Source organism: Oryctolagus cuniculus, chromosome 8 (genome assembly GCF_964237555.1).
Source record: "Oryctolagus cuniculus chromosome 8, mOryCun1.1, whole genome shotgun sequence".
In the NCBI taxonomy this organism is placed as follows: domain Eukaryota; kingdom Metazoa; phylum Chordata; class Mammalia; order Lagomorpha; family Leporidae; genus Oryctolagus; species Oryctolagus cuniculus.
In genome coordinates, this window is record NC_091439.1 from 53,192,496 (window position 1) to 53,213,409 (window position 20,914).

A 20,914-nucleotide genomic window follows, 5' to 3' on the forward strand; every position below is an offset into this window, starting at 1 on the left:
ATATCTTTTCCTCACAGTGGAGAACTTTGTAAAAATACACATGACCTCTCTTCTTTATAGTCTGGCCTCCACCTTCCTGTGTTCTGTTAGTCCTTTGGATGGAATCAGGACTGAGAAAGTGATTGTATATATACAAAGAAGTTTCTAAGTGATCTGCTCACCTCCTCTCCAACTACTATTAAGAAAGGGCTGTTCTAAGTTTACAATGAGAGGAGGCAGAGATGAATAATTACAGCCCTCCAGGTGAGAAACTAAGAGAGAGATGTTGAAAATGTTACTTAATATTTTAAAGTGCTTGGCTCCATTGTTGGAATGGATAAGAAAGGTAGGGGGAAAGGACTCCCCATTGGATGTTCCAGCTGATTTTTGAGAAGGGTGTTTAAAAGGGAGTTGACAAGAGAAAAAGATGCATTTAATTACATTAAAAGCTTACTCAATTTTTTTTGTGTGTGTGTGCTCTAAGTTAATACTTGTCAGTGATATGGCCTGGGTCATTCATGACTAAATTGAATGGCGAGTTATGGATAGGGAGGGACAAGAATACAGTTGTTGATTGTATGACACCACACCTACATATTTTACCCTAAGAAAAATAAGCCTTTTCTTTTCCATTAAAAAGAAATCTATATAGATGTAGCCTGCAGAGGATGAAAGTGTCGGTTTTTACATTTAAGGATTTGTGCTTTATGGGCCTTGATATGTTAATGCTTCCTCTGGGGCTCCTGTGGATGAGCACATGGCACAGGTGGCCCCACTGAATTTATAGACACAATAACCGCCCGGGAGAAAGACGAGGTCAGAGCATTTGTGGCACCTGCGATGCAGCTGGCTTGGCCACTTAACGGCCGACATAAGTTTTCTGTGACAGAGCCGCTTACTGAAATGCAGGAAGATGCTCTGTGGGACCCTGAACTGTTGCTTTTCCCCATATTCCCTTCCCCCGCACAGACCAGGGCAGGCTCTGAGAGCTGCTTTGTCAAACTCTGAAATGAGCGAATTAATTTATCATAATTTATAAGGGTCTGTAGCTCCTTGAAATGAGCATCTGTTCCATGCAACCACACTTTATAACACTCTAAAGCTGGAGGAAGCTGAACAGTTAAAAGGCTTAGAAACTTGACAAAATTAAAATGTCTATGTGTGAAGAAAGTTTGGAAAAGCAAGAGAACCAGCTTTTGCAAATCAGTTCCTTTATTACCTAAATGATAAACACTTATATGTGGAGTCTTCAAAGATTCAAGGAAAATGAGTATTACGAAAAAAACTGTATGTGGACTTCAAAGTGCTTTTGTGACAAAAAGAACTTATCTTTTAATTCCATTTTCCCATGAACTTTTTCAAGATCATTTTTAAACTTTTGTGGGAGTGGGAAAGGAGGGATTTTGATTAGAATTTCCTATCATTGCGATATCTATTGCCAATTATTGCTGTGAATAAAAAGAAAATGAATTTTCTCTCCCTCTCTCCCTCCCGCCTTCCCACCTTAAAACTTAAAATATACAGTTAGTTATTGGCAAATACATGCGAAGACTCAAGGCATTCTCTTACCAGTTTAATTTGAACTAATATTTTGTTGTACTCAAAATAGAAGGTTTTTGCAATACCACTATTTCAAGAAAGGATTATATGTCCTGGTGTGATAGGAGAAGTGAAAACGTAAGAGAAATGGAAAATGTTATAGAGAGAGGGTGAGATATGAAGTGAGTGTAATTGAAAATTAGGGAATAGTAAAAAATGAGAGAAACTTGTTTCTTTCAAATATTATTTGTGGCAAGATAATTAATTAAAAATTTTATTATATTTTATACTTTCTGTTATTTTCCCACAGGTTCAAACTTGTATCTCCCAGGGGAAATTTGTTTAGAGGACAAAAAGTCCTCTAGCAAAAAGTTATTTGCAAGCAATCTGTGTTTGGGGATTTTATTTTCAAGAAGCTTGAGCTCTTTGAGAAGTATAGGCGGGAGCGAGGATGCTCCTTGAGGCTGGGGTAGTCTTGGAAGACATGGACTCCCTTGCTGGGAGAGGACAGGTCTTCAGAGGGGGAAGACCTGAAAAGTGAGCACTGGAGCCTGGCCCTAGTTCTGGTTCCCGATCTCAGCTGAGACTCCTTTGTGTGATCTGCAGTACAGGAGCAGAAGGTTGCCAGAGCTCATGGTATCAGCTTATTCAGAGAGAAGTTTGGAGGAGCCTTCCTAATGTACTGGCATTACAAGGAGCTTCTAGACCTTTGTAATGCCTTCAGGGATTAAAGGGAAACTCCTATAATAAGTTAGTTAAAATTCCCTGCCTTCCGTCAGTGTGCGGACTTGTAGTTTCCTACTTCCCATTGCTACGTACATATACTTTGTGGGATTAGAGTTTCCTTTCTCAGTAACTTCCAAGTCCACCTTACCCATTTCTGTTTTCTCATTTCTAAAAAGGAAAATACTTACAGACTATTTTTTGTGTACATGTATACATTTGGAAATTTTAATCCTGCCTTCTCCCAAAAAGAATTTTAGACCAGGTAGGCAATTTGAAACATGAACAATTCCTTAATCATATCCCTGGGGCAGGCATTTGTGGTAGAGGTTAAGATGCCGTTTTTGACACCTGCCTCCCATACCCGAGTGCCGGGTTCCAGTCCCCGTTCCAGTTCTGACCAGCTTCCTGCTAATGTGCATCCTGGGAGGCAGCAGATGATGACTCAAAACCCAGATGAGGCCGGCGCCGCGGCTCACTAGGCTAATCCTCCGCCTTGCGGCTCCGGCACACCGGGTTCTAGTCCCGGTCGGGGTGCCAGATTCTGTCCCGGTTGCCCCTCTTCCAGGCCAGCTCTCTGCTGTGGCCAGGGAGTGCAGTGGAGGATGGCCCAAGTACTTGGGCCCTGCACCCCATGGAAGACCAGGAGAAGTACCTGGCTCCTGCCATCGGATCAGTGCGGTGCGCGGCCGCAGTGCGCCGGCCACAGCGGCCATTGGAGGGTGAACCAACGGCAAAGGAAAGCCTTTCTCTCTGTCTCTCTCTCTCACTGTCCACTCTGCCTGTCAAAAAACAAACAAACAAACAAACAAAAAAACCAGATGAAATTCCTGCCCCTGGCTTTGGCATGGCTCAGATCTGGCTATTGCAGGCACTTGGGGAGTTACCAAGGGAGTGAAAGATCTCTCCCTGTTTTTCTATAATCTATGAACTATAAAAATATGAACTATAAAACATTTTTAAAATATAGATCAACTGATTTGGGACAAGAACAAAATTTAAATTTATTTATTGTTTAGCAATTAAAGATATACAAAATCCAATGGGTTGTAGGTTTGATAGTTTCATGAGCCAAAATCATGTAGCTGTTAATGAACTTGGACTCCGAGGTCAGATGTACCCAAGATTCAATCCAGCTTTTCTTAATGTGAACTGTACAATATTGGGCACGCCACTTTATTTCTTCAGCTGTTGTACAAGGATGCTGTATCGTTTGAAGATAATTGTGGGTAAAATACTTCAGCTGTTTTTGTAACAGACTTGATGTTTAATGTTTAGTAAAATTAGTAAGTTTGCTTGCTGTTATAGGGTCATGCTTTCAAATATTTAGGATACACATGTATGAGATAAACAACTGCTATGCTCATGACAAGTCATGATTCTTGGGTTATTTAAGGTTAGATCCCTACCAGAATAATTTTTAATTGTTACTGTGTACCCTGAGAAATGCAACCATACTTCTTTGGGATGTTTTATAATTCAAACTATTAACTACTTCAGATTAATATGTCTGTAACCTATAATAAAAAAGATTTTTACACAAGAAAAACACATTGGTATGGCATGACTTGGCTTGTTTTGTTCAAACATAGTAATACATTGCACTAAATTGTTAACATAGTTTTTATGTATTTTTGTTTATATGTTTGACGCAGTGTTGTGCACGTAAACTCACATTCAGACATCTAAAGTAACCTGAAGTTATTTAACCTCCGTAGTTTAATTGATGTTGGTATTATCACATTGATCTTAAAAGTACTAAAGTACTTGGATTTGATTCCCACTTCTGCTCCTGATTCCAGTCTCCTGCTAATGCAGACCCTGAGAGGCCGCGGTCATCACTCAAATGATTGGGCTCCTGTCACCCATGAGGGAGACCTGAATTGTGCCTCCAGCTCCTACCTCAGTCCGAGCCCAGTCCTGGCTATTGTGGGAATTTGGTAAGTGAACCAGCAGATGGGAGAACTTTCTCTGCCTGCCTTTCTGTGTACCTCTTATATAAATAAACAACAAAAAAGGATTAACCAATTCAGACTAAAGGAATAAAATGACAGAAATAAAGCATTTTCAGTGTGTGATATGTAACACATGACAAGTATTGGTAGAATTCATTTTTCTTAAAGCATATTCTATAAGGGTGGTCTTACTTGTTCTGCAGGTTTTTTTTTGTTTAAATAACTGTCTTGATTTACATAATAATACAACTGCTTATTTCAGGTATTTATTAGAAAGAGATTATTTTACTTAGAAGTTTATTGTAGCTCATAAAATGGATTAACTAAAAATAATTGAACTGTACAATGAAGGGAGCAACATACATTGTTAATTAACAGTTAATTTAATATGACCACATAGTCCACAAAATATGCATAACCAAGAGGGTGGTTAAGAGATCCTTTTTCACTAGCAAATGTAAAATTTTTGAGCAGATGTGTCTTGGCAATATTGTCTCTTTATCGACAGGGCTGCATTAAAATACTTGCTTTTATTTATTTATTTATTTTTGACAGGCAGAGTGGACAATGAGAGAGAGAAAGAGAGAAAGGTCTTCCTTTGCCGTTGGTTCACCCTCCAATGGCCGCCACGGCCAGCGCGCTGCGGCCGCGCACTGCGCTGATCCGATGGCAGGAGCCAGGTACTTCTCCTGGTCTCCCATGAGGTGCAGGGCCCAAGTACTTGGGCCACCCTCCACTGCACTCCCTGGCCACAGCAGAGAGCTGGCCTGGAAGAGGGGCAACCGGGACAGAATCTGGCACCCCGACCAGGACTAGAACCCGGTGTACTGGCGCCGCAAGGCGGAGGATTAGCCTAGTGAGCCGCGGCGCCGGCCACTTGCTTGCTTTTTTATCGAGTTTTACTAACCTAGGTAATAAATTATTCTGTTACTGGAAACATGTGATTGCAAAGAATAATTCATTATTAGAAAAAAGAGGTTAGTGAGCTAATAGATTTTTTCTGGCTTCTAAGAATCCACCCCAACACAATGAAAAATATATGAGCAGGGGCAGGGATATGACCCACGGTTAAGACGACAGTTAGGATGCCCAAGTCCTGGACTGAAGTGCCTGAGCTTGATACTGCCTCTGTCTTCTGACTCCATCTTCTTGCTATTATAGGACCTGGAAGGCAGAGGTGATGGACCAAGTGGGAGACCTAGATTGAGCTACTTCACTGCTGCCATTTGGGGAAAGAACCAGTGGATAAATTCTCTCCTTTCTCTCTCTCTCTCTCTCTCTCACATAAACTTTTTTTTTCTTTTTTCTTTTTTAAACTATCTGGACAGGTGTAACTGGATGAGAACCCATCTCACTGTTGTGTATATTAATGGTAGGTAATTAGAAAAAAGTTGATACCCATTAATTCAAGGTTGTCTAAATAAATTATTGCAACAAGCATAATGGACCACCATGAAGTAATCTCAACTGATACACATTATTGATATAAAGATGTTTGTGATGTAGTTTTAATTGAAAATTATTATAGAATAGTAGGACAATGCAATTTCTATATTGAATTTTTAATACAACTTCTTAATTTGTAATGATTATAAGTAATTTTAAATTTATTCCATTTATATTCTTTATTTTATAATTATTTACCATGAATATGTATTACTTTTGATATATAAAATGTTATGTACTTCTTTGAATTTTATCAATTAAATATTTCCATTAATAGAAAGTTACAAGATGTTACATATTGATTCATTTTCTTCTTCACGTAACTATACATTATGTACAATTTTCTGTATTAATACATATTTATTAACCTCATTCTTTAAAAGTTATATTGTTTTATTGTTTAAATGCACAATAGCTTAACCAATCTTGTATTATAGGTAATATGGTTGTTTTAATGCTACGATAAAACCTTTGTATACTTGTAGAAATATTCTATAAGAAACATTCCTTGTAATGGAATTGATGAGTAAAATATAAATATAGTAATAGTAAAAATTGTTAGAGCTTTCTCGGGCAAATATCCCTTTAAAATCTATCAGTCAGTTTGGGACCAGTGCTGTGGCATAGTGGAAAGCCGTTGCTTGTAGCACCAGCATCCCATATGAGCACCTGTTCAAGTCCTGGCTGCTCCAGCTCCCCACTAATGCACCTGGAAAGTCAGCAGAAGATGACCCAAATGCTTGGGGCCTTGCATCCAGGTGGGAGACCTGGAAGAAGCTCCTGGCTCCTGACTTAAAATCTATCAATTAATAGTCACATCACTAAGGTAAGATTGTTGCTATTTCCCTAGACCCTCAAAAACACCAATTATTATCCATAGCTGTGCTATTCACAAAGAAGACACTGCCAATATGTTTAAAATTAATAAAATATTTGTATTTCCCAAGAATTGGGCACATTACAGAGAGCTGGATGGGAAGTGGAGCAGCTGACCACCACTGGCATCCATATGGGATGCCGGCATCACAGGTGGCAGCTTTATACTCTATGCCACAATGCCAGCTCCATGTTATATTTTACAAGCTGATAGAAAGTGGCTTACAAGATTGTTAATCATTTTTCAAAATGTCAATTATTAACTATTTATCCACTCAGAAAATATGTAACTGTTTGCCAGATCCCATCATCTCCTCCATAAATATTTTTAAATTGCATTTGATTTTCAAATAAATGTAGAATAGAGTCATAATTTTGAGGTATTTCATCAAAATATTGAATTATTTTTTAACTTTCAAGAAATGTGTTATACCTGGTGATGTTCAGTTTCATATTTGTTATTTATGCTTGTTTTTATGCCTATCAAGATAATTTTTAAACCCGTTTTAGCTACCCAGTTTATGACCTAATCTGCTTCATTTTAAATCATTCAATGAGAATTCTTTTACATATTCAGCAAAATAATTGTTTAAAGTGATAGCAGCACAGACGGCCATACAGTGTATTAAATTTAATGGCATAGATTTGTGATAAATTTAAGAGATTCAAGTAATTTCTAATTGTTTAACTTAAAAACTGTATTTTCAATACAGAATTTAATTCTAGAAGTCTTTAAAATCTTCAGAAAGCCTTTGAAGATCCTTATTTTCTCTATACCATTATTTTATATTCTAATGATTACATGTTTCATACATGAAATTATAGAGTATTGAAGTTGATGATTGGTAGAATGCCCGTTAACCAGAGTGTACATCATAAATACAGAATGATATATGATACCTCCCTCCAACAAAATTCTCTACTGTTTTCAAAATCTCATCCTCACTCCAAGGCTCAAATGAAATCTGTTCTGTGTCCACTCTCACTTTCTCTGTCCAATATTTTATAAACAGTTGCTGAGACAATGCAAGTCAGCTCTGGCTGCCTATCAGGGACCTTGAAGGGACAAGAAACACACGGCAGCCCTCAACTTTGAATGGAGTATTTAATGCACCACCAGCTTTCTTTTTCCTTAGCCATCTACGCAGGGTCCCACGATTACTAGTTTGCAGTACATTTACTGTACAAAACAAAATCTTGCCAGGAAGAGAAGATTCATTTGGGCCCTACCCTCACTGTCTTGTCAACTGCATGAGGTTATATTCTATATTCAAACCCCAGCCACTCTAGCTGGGTGTTGCCTCATTCTATATGCTACTGCTGCTCTAAGTCCAAGATACTACTTGCCTAAGGACATGAATTACCACTTTACAGACTCACATCACTATGACCCCACTTCTCAGAATTCACATCATTATGGCCTCACCTTACACAGTGTGATACAGAGGCTCCTAGCTTTAGTTAGACCCTGGTTCCCAATCTTCGCTTCAGCAATGTACTTTGGATTTCTGGTAATTCTACTTGGGTTCAACTCAAAAGCCATTTCACTTTTCACAGTCATGATTATCCCTGATCCAAATACCATTTTTTCGTGCCAGCTGACTCTTCTGGTGGCTTCAGACATTTCATTTAAGACTACAAAGAATAGGAAATCAATACATCTTTTTTGACAAGTCTAGCTTAATTACTGGAATTTTTAAAAGCAGCCTGTAATTCATTACAAACTGCAAAATGGCTAGGAGGATGCATTAGTATACCCCTTATTGTTGTAATAAATTATATTTTCTAGTAAAATCCAGATATGTGATTTGATAAGTTCTAGTACACGGTCAGAGCATGGGTTGTTTGAAATAGAAACTGACATCGCTTTCTGACTACTGTGGTTGATGGATCTGCAACACAGTTTCTTGGCAGCAGTATTCAAAAATTGTTTCTTGGCTAATACGTGAATGTATGAATGGTGTGTGAAATGCCTTAGTTGAAGAAGCATTTTCCTAATCATTTCACATTTATTATTAATCGCTCTGTTGAAACGTTTTTCTGGAAATTCTTAGCATTTATTTATTGTATCAGACTGTTTCCACTGGGTGTGTACAGCAGTCTTTTCTATACAGCACCTGAAGGGGTCACTCACACACAGGACAAGTAACAGTGTCTCAGTGGCATGTATTCTCAACTATAGAAGCAAAGTGTCTTTGAATGGTGATAGAAACGCATTGTGTTACTTCTGAGGGACTGAGCAGTTGAATTTCGTCCTGAAACAAAGGTTTTTTTTTTTTTTTTTCCTATGGTGTCTGTTCAGACTTGGGAATCTAAGGTCTATTCTTTTCATCTTTTCTGAAAAGTTTTTATTTTCCTAACATTTTCCTAGAAGCTTGTTTTGAGGATAAGGATGAAACCTGAAGCACATACACATTTGAGATATTAGACTTCCAAAGGCTTCAAAAGAAATGAAGGCAAGATTTTTTTTCTTATTTTTTCAGAAAGAAATGATTTTAAAAAAAAGATTTATTTATTTGAAATACAGAGTTAGACACACATACACACACACATAGGGGGAGAGAGAGAGAGAGGTGAGATGGAGAGAAAGAGGTCTTCCATCAGCTAGTTCAACCCATAAATGGATATACCTGCTGGGGCTAGGCCCAGGAACATTAGCAGGAAACTGGATTGGAAATGAAGGACGGGCCAGCACTCTGTGCTAGTGGGTAAAGCTACCACCTGTGGTTCCGGCATCTCATATTGGAGTTGGTTCGAATCTCAGGTGCTCCATTTCCAATCTGATTCAGCTCTCTGCTATGGCCTGGGAAAGCAATAAAAGATGGCCATGGTTCTTGGGGCCCTGAACCCATAGGTGCTCCAGGCTCTAGGCTTTGGGACGTTCCAGCTCCCGCTGTTACAGTCATTTGGGGAGTGAACTGGTTGATTGAACACCTTTCTCTCTCTGTCACTCTCTCTCTCTCTCCCCCATATCCCTCTCTCTCTCTCTCTCTGAATATGCCTCTGATTCTCTATAACTCTGCCTTTGAAATAAATAAATCTTAAAAAAAAAGAAAGAAATGGAAGAGCTAGAACTTGAGCCAAGGCACAAAATTTTTGCTTTTATGACAGGTGGCAGTTTAACCAACTCCGTCACAGCACTGGTCCAAGAGAAAGGATTTTTTTTTTTTTTTTAGAAGTAGGGATTTCCCACTCTCCTACCCAAACATAAATTCACCTGTATTTTTCTAATCTGAAATACAATTCAAGAAAGTACATTCTTGTTTCATGGTTTATTATTGATTTCACTCTAGACAAGAGCTTATGAACATAAGCAGCTCATAACAAATATTGTATGAGAAAATATTTTCATAATTATCATTTTGGGAATTCTGATGCTTGTATGATTTTTATACATTTAATTTATTTTGTTTTTTCAATTGTGTGCTGAAATATCTTAATGCATTACATGACAAAATTTTTTATTGCTTTGGAAATGCTTTAAGTCTACCTTGGTAGCAAAACAGGTAGAAAGTCCAATTTTCTATGCCTTCTCTGGTTGGGCTTCTTTATTTCTAAAATTAGGTTAGAATGACATTTTAAAGTAGTTTTATAGGAAAAAATATGGTCACATTTCTAGGTTCCTTACATTTGACACTTAAATTTGTTTCTTTCTTTCCTTTTTTTTTTAAGCAAGCAATACTCATTGATTACATAGAACATTTCTTTATGCTTTGTTAATTTGATAGACCAGGCAATTTATTAGGTGTTTCCTGTTTCTAACTGCAGTCTGATTCCGAAGGAAATGAGCAGTGTCTGTGGTACAGCAGATGAGACTGTGTCTGATGAGAGCCATGTGGGCCAAGCTCTCATTTTTCATAAGTGCTGTCATTTTACAGATGTATGACCTTTTTCTTCTCTCTTCAGAGCAGGAGGGGCTGGGGGAAGAAGATAATGCACAGGGTTCATTTGAGAAACTCTTGTAGGCAGATACACAAATCATGTCATGTAAACCAGAACAGGCGAAGGAAACCTCACATCTCTTTTTCCGAAGACAATAACAGATAGGACAGAGAAAGATGGAGTCAAAGATGATTAGGAAAACAGCAATGGTTAATGGATAACAGCAATGTGGCGCCAAGCTGTTCATTCCATGTCATAAAGATATGAAGCCACACAAACAGAGGCCAGGTAAAAGGTCTCTGGATGGATATCCAATCAATGCAGATGTGAATTTGTGCTTTGCGACTACTTGATGGAGAACCATATGAGGCATGTAGAAGTTGGCATGTAGCAGATTAAGCTGTCCCTTACTTACGAGTTGTAGCACACCCAGGCTGGCTTCACAGGTGTGTGGTGTGACCAGTGCAATCACAGAGCCTCACACCAGTGCAGAGATAGAGGGCGTAGCACTTGTTTTAGGTGTTCCATTGTGGCCCTGAAATTTCCATTTGCCCTAGCTCCCCACAAAAGATCTAGATAGTCTGCCCTGGGCATACTGAATCAAATGTGGAGCTGTATTTCTTGTACTTCTGGTACAATGTGATTTTGCTCCTGATTGCCGAGACAAAATGGTCCTTAAAAGAAACAGTGTTCAAATGATCATCATGGTCATCAAGGAGAACTCTCTTAGGCTCTGGTCATACCCATCATCTGAGCCCCTTTAATTGCCCTGGGTCCAGGGAATTTATTTTAGCAATGCCATATTTGATGAAAAATTGAGATCAGTTTCACATCATGACTCATGTTTCAGATCGCATGAAGAAAACATTTACTCTTAGATTGTTTCCCTATGTAGAACCAAATATTATGACCCATAGCCTCGTTCAATGAATATGCACACACGTACCTATATATCTAGAGATACTTTAGTGATCAAAATTACATTTTAAACACACAATTTTAAAATACAATTTTATACTGTCATAGGAAAGCACACAAAATCAAGTATAAAATTTTCATATGTAAGAAGAGAGATAACTTCATAGCACTGCCTTGTGAAAATAAATCTCCACCATATCAAATCTTCATGTGTAACATTCTGCAATATTGTCATACCATTAAAAAGGATTCATGAAGAACATTATTGTTTTTTACTTCAGCCTTACTAAATTATTTTCTAACGTTGAGCTGGTTTCCAGCTTGTAAACATTTAAACCAATTCTGGGAGTGCTACATGATCAAGTAAGTTCCTAATTGTATTCTGGAGAACATTGTTGTTGGAATCATCTCCTTTACTTCATCCTATAATAGAATCTCATGAAATGTGAGTGTAACTGCTGAATGCCCAGTGAATTATCTCATATTTGACTTCATTTGTAAAGGGTGTTTTCTAATCTGAGTTCCCCAGTATCGGTCCCCTCCTCAGGTACACTACCAGCTGTGCAGCGTGCTTTCCCTCATCCTAGTGTCTCAGATGCCAGAGTTAATGTTTATTTAGGAGGCACCTACACAAACGAGAATCTCTTTCACTTCAATTGATCTTTCAAAATGAAGATAATGTGTGATCCAGCTATACAGATCATATCTAGTGATAAATGCTAGCCATGATTCTGATACCAATTAAGTCAACCTCATGTATTCATCTTAAAGTTAGCATTCAATCAATCTAAATGCTTTCTGGCATCGTCCAAGTGGGTTATTAAATGACAGTTGCCAAGTGATTTCTATTTTACAAATCAATCCCATGCTTAAATTGAAATATATGTTGAAAACTTCTGATCAATTACACAGATTTTTTTTTTTCCAAGAAAAGACCCTACCCCCAATTCAACTGTTAATTATTGCACAGTCAAGCCTGCAATTAAAGGCTAGGGTAGATTTGTCTAGTGAGATAACAGAGGAAAACAAGGGACGCAATCTCTCTGTGGGGCAGTTACAACACACGCGACAGCTCTCCCATGGATGTTGTCCTGTTTGTTCCTTAGCAGAATGTTCTAGTCAATAGATACATAAAAATAAAGAGCAACTGAGATGTGCATCTGCCTGCCTACTGAGAAGCACACAGCTCTGTTTGAAAGGCCTGGAAGGCTCTATCCGAAGGCCTCATGCCCATGGCCGCCTTTGGTTAATTTTTCAGGAAAATGTCATGGGCGGCAATGTAACTATCCAATCATTTATTTACTCAGAGATAAGGAACTGAAGGTAAATTCACTTAAGACACAGCAATTCTTTTAAGAAACAAGTAGGATTTCTTCATACGACTTAATCTGTCTAACAGAAAAGAGCTAAAACTATAGAAAGATATTTCAGAACAAAGAGAAATATCTTATACAATAATCCTTTTATTTCCGTAACAAAACTTGTAGGCTATCAACTTGTAGCTTCCTCTAAAATCACACTGATTTGTTTTAAGCATTCTTTTGAAATCTCCATTACTTGTAAGACTCATTCCTTCAATTTTCATTTTCTCTGGTTCAGTTTATAAAATCATGTATGTCTAAAAGTAAACACTTTCCTCTCTTCATTTTTAAAAATTTTTTATTTAATTCATTTATTTTTAGTGATTGTCAACTGATTGTTATGATCTTGGGGTTAAGGCATTTGAAACTGGCTAAATCCTCTAAATCCTTACTTTGCTTTTGAATTGTCCCTCATCTACTTAATCCCTGTAAAGTCTCCAATCATATAGTTAGATTAGGGACACTGAGCTGTGCAGCTTTCAGGGGTACTCTCTCCATCTTGATACAAGGTGGACTGATTAAAATCTAGCTACTAATTAAATTATTTCTCATTTTAATAGAATTACTATATTATAGTTTCTATTCACGATTGAAGTAAGATAATTTACTTTCATTTATTCACTGAAATTTCTGTAAATATTTAAAGGAATGTAATGATAGCTAAAACAATGATGATGTTTTGAATTGAGTCCAAGTTAAGTCAAAAAGATGTTTAACAGATTTTTGGGGGTACATGCCAGTATCATGACCATATGCTTCTATAGTCTTCCAACTTGAAGGAAACATTTTTCTTTGCCACAATGATTGAAGGAGATCTAAGCAAAGTATGACATTGCCACAAAATAAAGGGCTGAGGGAGTAGGGGTTGGGAGAGGTTGGCGCTCATACTTAACTCTCTGTATTTAATGTTTTACTGTGTTGTTTCTGCAAAATGTTTTCCCTTTTATTAGTTTACAAGAAATACAAATAATTTTCAAAATCAGCCATAGAATTGAATGAGGGGGTTTTATGTGACTCCAAAAGCCCTAGCTGTGAGCTTTACAGCCGAGGTGATTCTTCCTAAGATTTGAACCTTTTCAATTAGCTCTGATGTACATGTGAACTGATTTACAAAACCTGCGAACGCTGGGCTCTCTTTCTACTCTGGAATCTTTGCAAGAGATCTTCATTTGACCCACTTAATCTTTCATTTATATCATCTCTTCAGAAAGGCCTGCAGGTCTTAATTTAAGGCTTACATTGCTACCCACACAGATTCTGAGTATTAGAAGCTCAGCATTTTCACTATGACAGAGCAAATTCCAGCTCTTCCTTCCTAACAAGTGTAATGACATAATCTAATAGGATGCTGTTGAGAGTTCACCCTACTTTTGTGTAATATCTATTAGGCAGTAATTCTGCATTGAAACAATATAGCACACTTCCTGCTTTCAGAAGCAATATTTATAAATCATAGTTTTTAGGATCTTTGCACAAGTAATAGAAAAAAATATGAAATAGTATGTCTGTTTAACTTAACTGTCGGGTTGAAAAATTAACATGTAAGTACATGCAAATCAGAGAATAACATCCTAGTAATTAATCAATCAAAAAAATGCTATGATTAAACAATTTGTTTGGTAATTATTCCAAGGAAACTCCCCCTCCTCCTCCCAGTTCTTTCCCTTTTCTGCATAATTGTTTTCCTTCTTACCTCCTTAGGCCTGAGGCATCTCGTTTGCATTTGATTTGCATTTTTCCATTCTTGGGCAGAAAAAAAGAGAAAGCAAAGAGATAAGAGAAAGAAGGAAAAAACAATTCCAGATACTTAGCTGTAACCAGTTCCTTGGTGTTAGCCTGTGCTTTTGAATATTTTATAATTTATAAACTGAAAACACATTATGCTCTGCTTTCCAAACAGGCTCTGTCACATGCCTTTCCTAAACCTGGGATAAAAAAAAAAATGCATTCTTTGTTTCTACATATCTCTTGCGGTGCCACAGTGGGAATGGAAGAATAGAGGTGGTTCTTGGGAGGGGGTCTGAAGTGCCTGCTAGTTATTTACATAGGCAAAACTGATTTTGAACTTCACTTTTACTGGAAAAAAAATATATGTTACTACTTAAAATATCAAGAGGGTACATGCTGGTTAAATAATTCCTTCTTTCTTAACCATCATCTGGACACAATATTTTGAGAGATGCTACTGAGAGATTTGTCGAGCCTCATTGAATTAGGATCAACTCATCAATTCTTAACAGGGGTATAAGCTGAAACTGATATTTAATAGCTTCTGGAATGTAAAAGAAATGCTGACCTTTAGTCTAGAAGTCAATGGAAGCACAGTCAAGAGCCAGAGAGTTTAGGTAAGAAATTTATACATAGGCGCCTGCAGGTAAGGCCACTGCCTGAAGTGCTGCTATCCCATATGGCTGCTCCACTTCCTATCCAGCTCTCTGCTGTGGCCTGGGAAAGCAGTAGAAGATGGCCCAAGTCCTTGGGCCCCTGCACTTGCATGGGAGACCCAGAAGAAACTCCTGGCTCCTGGCTTTGGATCAGCGCGGCTCTGGCCATTGCAGCCAATTGGGGATTGAACCAGCAGATAGAAGACCTCTTTCTCTCTCTCTTCTGTGTGTGTGTGTGTGTGTGTGTGTGTGTACCTCTAACTTTCAAATAAATAAATAAATCTTTTAAAAAATTATACATAGCTGATAAAAGAGGTGGAAAATGTCTCTTCATTTCATGTTCTAAAATCCAGAGCTGGTGCTTCTAGCTTAGCTCTTGGATGATCAGAACCAAGTCTTTTAACTACTCTGTCTTTAATATTTTTTGCATGAATGAGAATTTATGTTTGTAATTTGCTTTTTTTGCAAAAGAAAATGAAAATGAAATTAATACAGCATATTAACCAGTGGTTGCATCTATCATATACGTAATTTGAATTTTTTAACAGAAAAACCCAGTTAGCTGAAGATCACATCTGGAGACAGATGGAACATGGAAGAGAATGGTGGAGCTTGGCTATTTATACTTTAAGAAGAGGGGCAGTGTGCCCCGGCCTGCAGAGAGCCAGGCAGTGCAGGGGTGCTGTACAACTTCAGCCCTTGAGTTCTGTAGTGATAAGGGAGGCTGTCTGGATTAACAACCCTGTCAAGGGTAACCCTGTGAAGTGCTTATTTGTTTAGAAAAAGAACCTCATTCATCATCAGGGAGTGACAGAAATGGGGGCTCTCTGACACTATATCTGAAGGTACCTGGATGCAAGGGCTCTCTGGGCACCTCTCATGAGAAGGAAGAAGAGACACTATTGCTATTCAGTTTCAGTGCGGAATTGAAAAAGGAATGTATTATTCTGTTCAAAAATACCATTTTTTATGATGTCAATTTCATCTCTTTTCATTATAAACCTCTTGGAGAAGAACATCTTAAGTAAAAATGATATGGAAAAAAAGTTATGTTGTTCACTAAAGTAAAGATGTCCAAAAAGAAAAACAAAGTAAAATTTGAAATTATAATCACAATCTGGCCTTTAATTACTTTATTATTAGATCCTTTGAAATCTATTCTCTCCATTGATTCCTCTAGCCAAGAATGTGGATTTGGTATTCATTTGTTATAATAAATTGATTATAAGCCTATTTTTTTTCAAAAGTCTCTGAAATGGTGATTTAAAAAAGCTTGGTTTTTTTTTTTCAGTAGACTAGAATTTATAATGTTATTAAAATGGAAAAGTTAAAGAACAAATTTCTAAGGAAATGAATGACAATGATTGATGTTAAAATTGAAAGCCATGTGTAAGAATAGGATTCTTACATAATTATAGGTAATTTTACCTATAGGTAATTTTTTACATAGGTAAAATTTTAGGTACAATAATTATTCAATTATGGTGGACAGATAGAACTGAATACTGTGTTGGGTGAATGCATAATAATTAAGATTTTAGATCTCTTTATAATAGAAATGACAAATATTTCAATGACTGATTTGTATTTATACAGTATATAAACCACTACCATATATGGGTTCATGTACCATGAACAACAGTTCCTATATAACCTATAGGCTATAAATATAACCTATAAAATTCAAAGCATATCTGAATTTTTACTATAGGCATAACTTATTGAGAATTAGTATTTGCTAGTAATTATCTTTCTTAAAGCCTCCCTGCAATTAGGGATTGTATTCTTAGCTTATACAGAAGGAGAGTGTCTTTGGGGTAGTTATTTATTTACTTTTATATATTTATTTTTATTTATTTGAAAAAGAGAGTTACAGAAAGCGATAGAGACAGAGAGAGAGAGAGGATCTTCCGCTCACTGGTTTACTCCCCAGATGGCCGCTATGGCTGAAGCTGAGCCCATCTGAAGTTAGGAGCCAGGAGCTTCTTCTGGGTCTTCCACGAGGGTGCACGGGCCCAAGAACTTGGGCCATCCATCTTCTACTGCTTTCCCAGGCTACAGCAGAGAGCTGGATGGGAAGAGGAACATCCAGGACTCGAACCAGTGCCCATATGGGATGCCAGCACTTCAGGCCAGGGCTTTAACCCACTGTACCAGAGCACGGGCCCCTGAGATAGTTATTTAATAGGTGGAAGGCCACACAGATGGCATCTGGTAGAAGAAGGATTTGAAGGCAAATTCAACTAGGACCAAACTCCTTATGCTTTACTCATAGCCACATTGCCTCCTGTATTATATCTATACTTCTCGATCTACAGATGTCACTCCTTTTTCTAATAAAGCTGTGTCCACTGCTTTTCTCAAAGGATCTATCCAATACCTTAGTGACTACTAAAAATAAAACAAAAGAAATACAGTGTGCGATACTTGTTACCATGTAGAATCAAATCCAACATAAATGATTATATGTTGGAAAAGAGCAGGCTGACAACAGAGGAAAGAAGCTTGCATTATAGCCTGTTTGTTTCTGACATCATATCACTACTCTGTCTTTCTACTTCCTCCCAATGTTCCTTGCTCATTTATACTCACATGCTACCTTGCTCACAACTGACTTCCCAGGAACTTTCTTAATTTTTTCTGATCTTCTCAAAATCTGGAGGTCTCCCTGGTAGCTATGAGAAACATAGATGACTCCAGAGATCCTACTAATGTTGTGCTAAGCTCACTTGAACCTATTCAGAGAAACATAGTAATAGTAAGAACAAATAACAGTGAAAGTGGTTTCATGCTGAGGACTGAAACTCCCTACCTCTTCCCCTAAATTTGCTGTCTCCATCACAAGGATTATTAATTCATGAGACTCTTTCCAGGCAAATGACTTGGTTGTTCATTACAGAAACATCTCTAAAGACTTGTCAAATCTTTGAGCAAAAGCATCAAAAGACAGAGCTAGACAACTATATCCCAATCTTTACCCAGCTCTCTTCCAGCTCCCTAACTGAAAGACCCACCATAAACTAAACTTTCAATTTTCTTCAAGACATTGTCAGAGCTCTGTGGAGGTTGTGTTCTCTCTCATTCTGTAAGTAAGACATCAGAGCTCTCTTTCCAACACGTTGCATTAGTCAGACTTGGAGAACTGACATTTGATAATAATTATGACTAGTACTTACATAGCACAGCAAGTAAATGTGCCAGGCCCTATACCTGCAAATGTGCAACACACAGTCACCCCCGTATGTCACTGAATCCTCATGACAATCTTATAAAGTAGACATTAATATTATCCCTGTAATACTTACAACAAAATTTGATAGGTGGATTGTTCTGATGATCTAGCTTCCTAAGGGGCCATCTAAACTGCCTGTTATAGATACCTTCAGGACATATCTCCAGGAACAACTGCTACAAGGAGGTGTATAGAGCTCTAAAAGCAGACTTAGAGATGGTTGTTACTGGATATGGACTTTCAGTTAGACTAGCCAGTATCATTGTCCACAGAGGCTACCAGCCTCTGTCATGAGTCAGGCAGGTTGAAGGAATAAAGATGGCAGATTGGCTGAAACAGGAAAACTGTTATGCTCAGTGTCTGAATGAGGTATGATTAGCACAGTAGTGGTCTTCAACCCCATTCACAATTACACACCCAACATGTATTCATTCATCAGGCAACCCTGAACACTGCTGTACTCACCACACACTGAATCCCAACTATGAGGGACAAAGGCATAGAGGAAAAGAAGTTACAGATAAGACATTTAGCATGCTCTTGAGTTTATGGTGCATATACATTGCTGTAACAATAAGTCATCACTTTAATTCATTGACAAATTCTTGTCTTGGTAGGATGTCAACTCTCCACCAGTGAACTTCCGGGTAAATGGGGCTGATTACATGCCCCAGCCACGGCCTCTCACTTACCCAGTGTTCTTTGGCAGTGCAAACATCCCCTGTTAACAAAGTTGTCACGTTCCTGCATGCGGAAGAGCAGAATTTAAGGCATGGGTGTTTCCCCAACCTCCTTTGCTGTCAGTCTCTGTGTGCCTGTGTGCTGAAAGCTCTTCCATCCTTCCATCTTGCTTCATACTTCTCATGGTGCTATCCCAATTCTGTGCAAGGTTCCGTCAGGTGGTGACTGGGTTGACTTGTGTTTCGTGACCTCATCATCGGAGAGTGAGTCTCTGCTGAACTTGCCATTTGATAAAATGTTGGCTGAGAATTACTCTCCGGGAACATTTAGCTCCCTGGAAAGTGGGAGCAGGGGCCCTGATATTCTGTGGGAATTAGTATAAAAGAAAACACAGGATAAAGTATGACACATTTAAATACTTCTTAAATCCTTTATCCCATACGGCTGTCAAGTGAGCTTCTCAGAAGGATTCTAATTGTTTTTAATGGTTTATATACACATTATGTTTTTGTTTTTATAGTCATATATACACACGTGTGTTCACAGATCTGAATTTTATTATGCAATATCATGACTTTTTCTAATTTCTGCTTGCACTCTTCCTTGATCTTCCTGCTTCTAGAAAATAGGATCCAAAATGTCTTCCGGAGCGCAGGGTCCTTTGCCTGCTCACTTTCCTACAGCGTCTCACACTTGAGTGTGCACGGGAAGCACTCGTGGACCCAGTCACAAGGCAGATGGGGACCCTGCAGGTCTACGACAAGGCCCATCTCACAAGCTCCCAGGACTGATCCTTGAGCCATCCTGGACGACTGGAAGCCTGGCTTCCCGAGCCTTCCTCCTGTAGCAAACAGCCACTTGTCCTACTCATGACCACGTTTCAGACTTCTTTTTGCCTTTCCCGGCCACTGATTTCCGCAGGTTGTTTCACATCTGCCTCTCTTCTGATCTGACAGAAAAGCAAATGAAGGGGATAGCATGTCCCAAGCACAGCTCACCTCTAGGCAAGTTCCCCTAGAAAGCGCTAATTAATACTCAGAGCAGTCTCGGCCAGTATTTACGTTGCGGGGCAGTGCGGGTTCCATGCAGTGTGGGCTGCTGCGCAGGGTTGCTGCAGCCTCAGCGGATCCACCCGCTCCGTTGGGAATCCGCCGCTCTCTGGACTCATGCAGGGACCACCAGCCCAGCCCCAGCCCACCCCGACCCAGGCCCTGACTTCCTGCAGGGCTGCGGCTTGCTTTCCGGATCAGAGTGCAATCTCTGCTCACCTGGTTAAATTTGGCTAATCCTAAACCGGCTTTCAGTTGTCACTTAACAACTCCGACGTCTTCCAGCAGGATCCTGTACAAGTCCCGAGATAAATGAGGCCCAGGTAGAGTGAAAAGGACCCCACAGAAAGATTTAAAAGTGAACAGCGCATGCTTTTCTTGTATTTGTCTGAGAAGCATGATCCGATGCCATCCTCAGCTGATTGTGACCTGCACATTGACATCATGCCGAATGCTAGCTACGTAATTCCACTTTAAAATTAGGAGAACAAAAGCTACATTTTCTAGGAAATTTCTTTTTTCCTTTATTTTAAAAACTTTTACTGATAGTTTATTATAGAGTTCTTAAACATTTAACATCTGCTGGAGGCTGGGTGTTCTTGTTCAATTCGTTCATCCACTTGCAGAATACTCGTCTTGTTATGGAAAGTACCACATGCTTTTAAAAGCGTTTTTTCTCACTTTTATAATGTCGTAAAAGTAATATTAGTGCTCCGTAAGAAGGTCTAATATTGAAAAGGCAGCTAGCTCCCTTACATATGCCATCCATGTCCTAGAAAGAAGCCAGGAAAGTCCATTTTCATCAAGAACTTCAACTGATTTAGATGCACATTTCCACGCTGTTTCCCGAGGATGGCTACATTTTCTATTTATGAGTTTCTTAACCCAA

At 38.5% G+C, this 20,914-nt stretch overlaps 1 long non-coding RNA gene across 1 annotated transcript; it reads right to left on the reverse strand.

Moving 5' to 3' along the window:
• Positions 1 to 9,047: 9,047 nt before the first annotated feature.
• LOC103350722 (uncharacterized) lies at positions 9,048 to 20,440 on the reverse strand. Its single transcript, XR_007909412.2, has 4 exons — positions 20,245 to 20,440; positions 18,988 to 19,925; positions 14,373 to 14,422; positions 9,048 to 10,435 (listed from the first exon to the last, which is right to left on the reverse strand). It is a non-coding gene; the product is annotated as an uncharacterized lncRNA (long non-coding RNA).
• Between the last annotated feature and the right edge of the window lie 474 nt (positions 20,441 to 20,914).